The following is an 8,416-nucleotide window of genomic DNA, read 5'->3' on the forward strand; positions in this document are numbered from 1 at the left end:
ACTAACATGACTGAATTTTTTTAAATGTTGAAAAAGAGTAACTACTGAGTTTCTTGCCGGTTCTTCTCGGTAGAATCTACTTTCCAAACCGGTGGTAGCTTCACTTAATTGTTAAATGACGATTCAAAAGTGCTTGTAAAAGCCCACTTGAATAAAGTATACTTTGATTTTGATTTTGATTTATCAAGATTATAGTCGCACTAGCTAGCGCCATCGGTTTCGCTCTTATTTGTGTTACAACATTAAAACAAGAACATGTAAATTTCCCACTGCTGGGCTAAGGCCTCTCTGCCTTTGAGGACAATGTTCGTAGCATATTCCACCACGCTGCTCCAATACGGGATACACATGTGACAGAATTTCGTTGAAATTAGACACGTACAGGTTTCCTCACGATGTTTTCAATTCCGAGCACGAGATGAATTATAAACACAAGTTAAGCACACGAAAAATCAGTGGTGTTTGCTTTTGAACCCGCAATCATCGGTTAAGATGCACGCGTCCTAACCACTGGGCTCTTCAGCTCTTCATCTCAGCTCAGTCTCAATCTTGTTTGTGTCAGGCTATGTATTTCGTACTCCCAACAAAGAGTTTGGAAAATTGTGTGGCGATAAACTTATGTTAATTACAACAATAGTAGTTAGTCCTGTTACCCGTCCATTATCTGAAATAAAATGGTAATTATAAATGGTACTGATCAATTCTAAGAACTTATCAACATTTCAGTTCTACGTATCCCTTGTAGAAAATCCAGTAATAAAAGGTTTTTATACTAGTAGACAGTCGTACACCAATATTCCAAAATATTATATAATCAAAGAGTACACCGGAAGTATAAGAACTTACGTGAAATAATTGATATTTTATCCGTATTTTAGCGAAATTCAAAGCGCCATGTTTTCGCAAATCCGTAATAAATATCATACGATATTCATTAAAGCTCCCGACCAATAACATATTTTTTGCTTTTAGCCTCTAGTGTTTGGAATAGATATAGAGAGCAAGTTACGTTATTCTCTTGTTCAGATCTATAATCAATCAATAAATTAATTAATCAAAATATACTATATTTAAGTAGGTTTTAACAAGCACTTTTGAATCGTCATTGAACAAACTAACATTATTAACGAAGCTACTACCGGTTCGGAATTCTAAAGAAGAACTACCGAAGAGAAGAACCGGTAAGAAACTCAGTAGTTATTCTTTTTTAATATCTGTATCAAGCATGTGACCTTATTACGACGACGACCTCCGTGATCGAGTATTTTGTACACCGGTTTGCATGAGTATGCCACTCCCAAAATCCCGGGTTCGATTACCGAGCGAGTCGATGTAGAATAAGTTCATTAATTTTATATGTTGTCTTGCGTCTGGGTGTTCGTGGTGCCGTCGTTCCTTCTCTTTTCCATAACACAAGTGCTTTAGCTACTTACATTGGGATCAGAGTAATGACTAATACATCATCATCATCATCATCATCAACAGCCTTTTTTCGTCCACTGCTAGACGCCACTCCAATAGCACGCCGCTGTGATCGATCTTCGGCTACTCGCATCCAGCTCCTACACCGTGCCCGAGAACCACTGGATAAGTAAGCTGAAGTGGCAGTGGGCTGGCCATATTTGTTGCAGAACCGATAACCGTTGGGGGAAACGTGTTCTAGAGTGGAGACTGCCTCTCGGCAAACGTAGTGTAGAACGTCAGTCGTTGTCCCATATTAATTTATTTATTTATTAAAGCTCCGCAGAAAAAGACCGAGTGTCGACGCTTAGCAACCTTCTCCCTCGCTGTAAGCGTCACGTAGTATTAGTAACAGTAGGAAGATTCTCTTTTTACCCTGGGAATCCCCGTAGCTTAGAAGCCAGTAAAAGAGGGCTGACGCGAGAGAAAGCCGTTGTTTTTAATGTGTATTCCAGTGTGGTAGGCATCTGGCATTTTAGGCACAGGCATGTCCTTCAACTCCCACGGTATTTCGGGGAAATGCGTAAGGGCGTTTTACAGTACGTGCAGATGGTGCCTACTTGTGAATTGAAAAGCGCTCAGCCTTGTCTTTATAAACAACTAACAATAAAAAGATGAATGAAAAAAAAAATTAAAACTTTATATACGATCCTTACACACACATACAAATTCCTATTCGTAACATAATACTATTGTTATGACTTATTACTCATAGTTTACATAAGTTCTAACAATGGAGTTTAAATATAAAATTAAACTCAATTTATATAAATGCAGGAAGTATGACTTGAACAGGCTATTGGCCTTCTGATCTTCGCAAGGAAAAGTGTTGAAAATGAATGGATTTGTGATAGTTTGGTTACTTGCATCTCTACATAGCTTGGTAAGTTTTTACTTATTTATTTAAATACTTTATTGATCACCACAAAGTTTATGGTACAAAGGGATTTAATATTATGGTATTTTACGTAGTATTAAGAATAGTACCGTTTGTAAGGACGTCAGACTAGCCTCCACTCACACATATTCTACTGGTTAAAAACAATACTCAATAATAATGTGTTTTGGTTTTAAGGGTGAGTTAGTTAGTTACAGACACAAGATATGTAACATCTTATTTCCCTAATTTGGTTGTATGTGTGGTAAGGAATAGTAAATATACCTTAAGTCAATATCTGTCAATAGCGATAACCTACCTTTAAGACTATTTAACAGTCTACTGCCGTATTTTAAAATGCACTCCAAATCTACCATAAAACATTCAACATATTTAAAAACTACACTACGTTTGCCGAGACGCGGTCTCCACTCTAGAACTCGTTTCCCCCAACGGTTATCGTTTCTGGCCAGCCCACTGCCACTTCAGCTTACTAATCCGGTGGGCTATGTCGATGACTTTGGTTCTCTGGCGGATCGCCTCATTTCTTATGCGATCCCGCAGAGAAACGCCGAGCATAACCCTTTCCATAGCACGCTGAGCGACTTTAAACTGGTAGACCAGCCTTGCCGTGAGTGTCCACGTTTCGGCTCCGTATATCATGACGGGTAGGACGCACTGGTTGAAGACTTGGCACTGTGGGATCGACGATGTAAAGATTCGACGTAATTTTCCAAACGCTGCCCAACCTAGCTGAATTCTTCTATTCACCTCGTCCTCAAGGTTAGACAATGACGCTGTAAGAAATATTAACTATTCCTTACATCGTCAATGTGACACCAACCTTGGGAACTAAGATGTTATGACCTTTGTGCCTGTAGTTACATTGGCTCACTCACCCTTCAAACCGGAACACAACAATATTGAGTACTGTTATTTGGCGGTAGAATAACTGATGAGTGGGTGGTACCTACCCAGACGGGCTTGCACAAAGCCCTACCACCAAGTTATGTTTTTTTCGCTCGTTCGTTTTCCATTTTTAATAGTAAGTTGCACATGTTGGAATAATACAATCAATACTTTATCTCTCCTAAACTGGTTCACAATTAAAACTGATACAAGATTGATTATTTTTCTCGATCCTTCCAATTCGACGATTAAAGTAGGAATGACCATTTCTAGGCATACTCCTAGTATTTAATGTTTACACGCCCCTCCTCCGACTGTAACAACATCCGGTTTTGGTTTATATAAAAAAACAATTTAGTATAGTCAAAACCGGATGTTGACAATCAACGTAAATTGTAACAACTATTTATATCGAATTATTTATGTTGATAATACTTTAATACATTAAAACAATAAAATATGATCATATTAAAATAAATATGCTAACACACGTGCCTAAATTTATATAGGGATTGTTTCTTTTTACATAAGGTACGTGGAGAAGATGAGACCACCCCAACCATCGCTAATGTTACCGTTGAACCATCTGAATTGTATCTGGAGCATTGTATCAATGAAAGTAAAGCGAACCGACTTGCTGTTATCAAGCTGAAATCTGGAGACAGGAGTGTGAGTCCATCTAGATGATAAAATAGCGTGGAATTAATACCTGTTGACTTCCAGGCAGGATATATTAATTTAAATAATTGTATTAACTAACATGACTGTATTTTTTTTAATGTTGAAAAAGAGTAACTATTGAGTTTCTTGCCGGTTCTTCTCGGTGGAATCTACTTTCCGAACCGGTGGTAGCTTTACTTAATTGTTATATGACGATTCAAAAGTGCTTGAAAAAGCCCACTTGAATAAAGTATATTTTGATTGATTGATTGATTGATATATAATATTATAATCAAATAAGTGCAGAACCTTATATGTACACATACTATGCGATTTAATAACAGCTCTCCTATGTTATGCACTATAAGCAGTTATTATTTGTATTCCGATGTTGTTGTCGCTTATTATATTTCAGTTACTTTCACATTATAATGTCATACGGTATTGTGCTGTGGGGCAACGCAGCAGCTATCCATACTTTTTTTTTGTGCTGCAGAAGAGGGCTATTCGCGCAATCTATAACCTAGGAGCATAGAATCGTTAAGGAATAAATTTAAAGAAATCAAGATATTGATTGTTGCTTCTCAATATATATTCTGCAATGTTAAGTATGTACGAAAAAATATTAATGATTTTATGAGAAAATGTGATACTCATAGCATTTGGTTCAAGGAACAAACACAAACTTGTTACTCCTTTGTGGAGCAATGTATACGGTTTTACAACAGGACCCCAGAAAGCGTTCAAAATGCCTCTGTTGCCAAATTAAAAAAAAATATATTAAGGAACGTTTGTGTGCAAAAGGTTATTATACAATTAATGAGTTTATGATCGATAGCACACCTTGGGAATGAAACGATCGCCTCCCGGCTATTTCATTTCATATTAAATTGTTTATATAATAATACATGAGACAAAAAAAACCCGCTGAGTTCCTTTCGCCGGTTCTTCTCAGGTCAGGTTATTTTCTTTTCCGAATAGGTGGTACTGTTTCAATTGACCATCAATAAGGAAGTGTAATACTTCTATACTGAATTAAGTTATTTGAGTTTGAGTTGAGTTTGTTAACATATATTTATTGATAACTAGCGATGTGCCCCGGTTTCGCTCGGGTGCAAAACTGATACTAAATGTACTACATGATTTATTTATTCATGACCTCTAAAATTACCAATTTCCTTAATTATATTGTTCAGTTATTATATACAAAAACCTTCCTCTCGAACCACCCTATCTATTAAAAAATACCGCATCAAAATCTGTTGCGAAGTTTTAAAGTTTAAAGTATACATACGGATAAAGAGACAGAGAAAGCGAATTTGTTTCATGCTATGTAGTGATTCAACAATGACACGACTAATTATGTTCAATTTAGTTTGGTTTTCAAAATTCGAATGGCAATTTCATGGACATTCAAAACGTGGAATCCACCAATCATATCACGTCATTTCAAGCTCAACGTTGTTTATTGGTCTCTATTACCTTGAAGTTGGAATAGTCTAACGACATAAAAAAAACTTTTATTGACATACACTTTATGTATTTAACCAACATAAAAAAAATAATTAAAAAAAATAGTAATAACCGAATTGGATATGATTTTCTTTTTGAAAGGACCCCCCCATTAGTTCCATTTAAATTTGACGACAAAATAAGGGTAAGAGAAAAAAAATATGAAGATATAAAATTTATTTATTTATAGAATTATTTAAAGCCATATTATGTTATAATTTTAGTTTTATTGCGTACTATTTGTGTGGGTACCCAATCGGTGCAGATATGGCCAGTTTCTTAACTGGAACATGTGCACAAGTGCTTTAGGTAAGTGCATAGGTACTAAAATTTAATTGGTTTTTATGTGCAATCTATTTACAGAATGCAAATGATGCGTTGAAGAAGTGGGCGCTTTGTTACCTCGCGAAGCAGGGCGTGATGTCATCAGCCGGTGTTCTAAGCCAGGACGTCGTTTTAAAGAATATTCCGAGCAAAGGTTCGTAATTGTTATTACTTTTTTTTTTTTAATTTATTTATTAGGAAAACATACAGCATATCGAATAGTACAACTAATATACTAATTATATTTTAACACTTATGCCAGTTAAGTTTCCACTACTGTTTTAACAGGGAAGTAGACTAAACGTAATTTAACGTAAATATGGTTATGGTTAATTACTAATAAGTATTTTTTACAAGATTATAAAATTTACTTAAACTATTTTGAAACAGATCAATGTGGTTGTAGTTTCTATTACGACTATTACAAGATCTTAGAATAAAAGAATTTTTTAAATAATTAGTTTTACAAAAATGTATTAAAAAAGTATCCTGAGAGCGAGCGTTAAAACGAGGACATTTAAATAAAATCTTATTGAGCAGATATGGAGAATCAATTAAATTATTTAATATTTTGTAAAGAAACATTTGGTCTCTTCGTTCTCTACGTTCTTCAAGTGGCATAACAACAGAGTCAGGAAAAGTAAATTTGTATCGCAACCTCCTGATAAATTACGACAGTAATCTTAATTTTGTGAAATAGGTATATAAATGGACCTGGTGGTAAGTGGTCACCACCGGCCATGGATAATGGCAAGATAAGAATCATTAACCATTTCTTAGATAACCAATGCCCCACTCACTTTGGGAACTAAGATGTTATGTCATCATATAGTATTATATTAATTGTGTTAACATTGTTTTTTTTTTAATTTTCAGATAAAGACAAAGTTGAAAAGATCATTGATAAGTGTCTGTACAAGACGGCACACGATCCTGTTGAAACCGCCTGGCACTATATAAATTGCTTCCATAGAAGAGGATCGAAGTACGCCAAAAAAGCGAATCGGCTGTAATGCTTAGATCATACATATACTTAAATAGATAATAATTTATTGGTAGTGATAACTACGTTTGGTAATCACCCAATGTCAAAAAAATTACTAATTGCTTTATTTTTTTTTTTTGCGATATGTAAACTTTGAAAGACCATCAATATAAATAATAATCAAAGGTATAATCATATACATCCCTAAAGTTCATCACCTTTTATATTTTGTTAAATTAATAAAATAGTAAATCATTTAGAATGACACGATAAGGCTAGAAACAAATATAAAAAAGACTGGTATTATTTATAATTATATCTTTTATTATTTTGAATTATTTAACATTATTTATTTATGAGTTTTACTACTGCCACCTTGTGGCCATCAAGGGAACTATGTTAAACTTCGACCTTCTAAGATGGCTTACTCGTTGTTCTTTAATATTTAAATAGATGGCAGCAGTAGCTATTACATGTAAAATTTATTTATTTTACTGAAAGAACAAAATAATTACTCTGTTATTGTATTTTATTCAGTTTTAATAAATAATGTAATATAAAATCATTCAAAAGAAGTTTTATTGTTAAAGTGATACTTGGGATTTAAATGGTGCTGATATTAGTTATATAATGTTTGTTTTTTTTTTATTTCAAAGTGCAAACGATATATTTGTTGTACTCGAGAAGTAACGGCCATTTTGTAAATTAATTGCTACTGACACTAACTTAACGACACTCATTAATTACTTTAATCGTTTCTTATATAATACATAAGACATATGTTTTGATGACAGAAAAGTATCTGTTTTATTACTTTATCAGAGATTACAAAATAATGTATAATTTATGGTCCGAAGAAAAGTCAGAAAAGTACGTAGTCAAATATTTATACATAATAGGTATCATAAATAGGAAAGTACCTAACTTCGTCTCTCTGTTAAGATATATCTAACGGTTATGAAATTTGTTTTGTTGTTTCAAAATGCTCGAATCACAAGGCTTTTTTTTATACGTAATTCCTAAACCGCGAACAAAGCTGTGGACGACAGTTAGTAGGTAACTAGTTGGCGTTAACATTCAAATATAGCGTTTTTCTTGCCTAATAAAACTTTTGCCCATATTTCGCTCCTGTTTCCTGACCGATTTAATGAGAATATACAAATAGCTTACGGCACATTAAAAGTTATTATACGAGTATGTAATAGTATTAAGTACATTCTGTTTATATCTATATCATAATCAAAATAGACTCCATTCAAGTATGCTTTTACAAGCAATTTTGAATCGTCATTTAACAATTATATTAAGTAAAGTTACCGGTTTGGAATGTATATTCTACCGAGAAGATATATATACATACGTCCTTCCTGGAAGTCAACGAGTATTATATAATTATTAGTCACTGATTTGACTTCAAATTATACCACAAATGGCAAGTGGAGCATTCGGAACATGATAGTGAAGCAACTAAAGCGAATACAAAATTAAAATTGAATGCATATTGCCGGTAGTGCAAAACGCCTTGTCTTTTTGTGAGTACGTGAAGTGTTGACACTTTAATTATTAATTATTGATGTATTAACAAATTGTTAATTACTACACACTACCGTTCGTTCCTTAGCGTACTTTTTGTTTTATAAATTGTGGATTACAATTTTTTGTTAGTATATTTTACTTGTACACACACT

At 33.9% G+C, this 8,416-nt stretch overlaps 1 long non-coding RNA gene across 1 annotated transcript; it reads left to right on the top strand.

Annotated features, from left to right (window-relative positions):
• The first annotated feature begins 3,785 nt into the window (after positions 1 to 3,785).
• On the top strand, positions 3,786 to 6,763 carry LOC124539032. The gene is made up of 3 exons (XR_006967001.1): positions 3,786 to 3,916; positions 5,783 to 5,897; positions 6,620 to 6,763. It is a non-coding gene; the product is annotated as an uncharacterized LOC124539032 (long non-coding RNA).
• Positions 6,764 to 8,416: the final 1,653 nt, after the last annotated feature.

The sequence above is a fragment of the Vanessa cardui genome, chromosome 21, assembly GCF_905220365.1.
Source record: "Vanessa cardui chromosome 21, ilVanCard2.1, whole genome shotgun sequence".
NCBI lineage: Eukaryota > Metazoa > Arthropoda > Insecta > Lepidoptera > Nymphalidae > Vanessa > Vanessa cardui.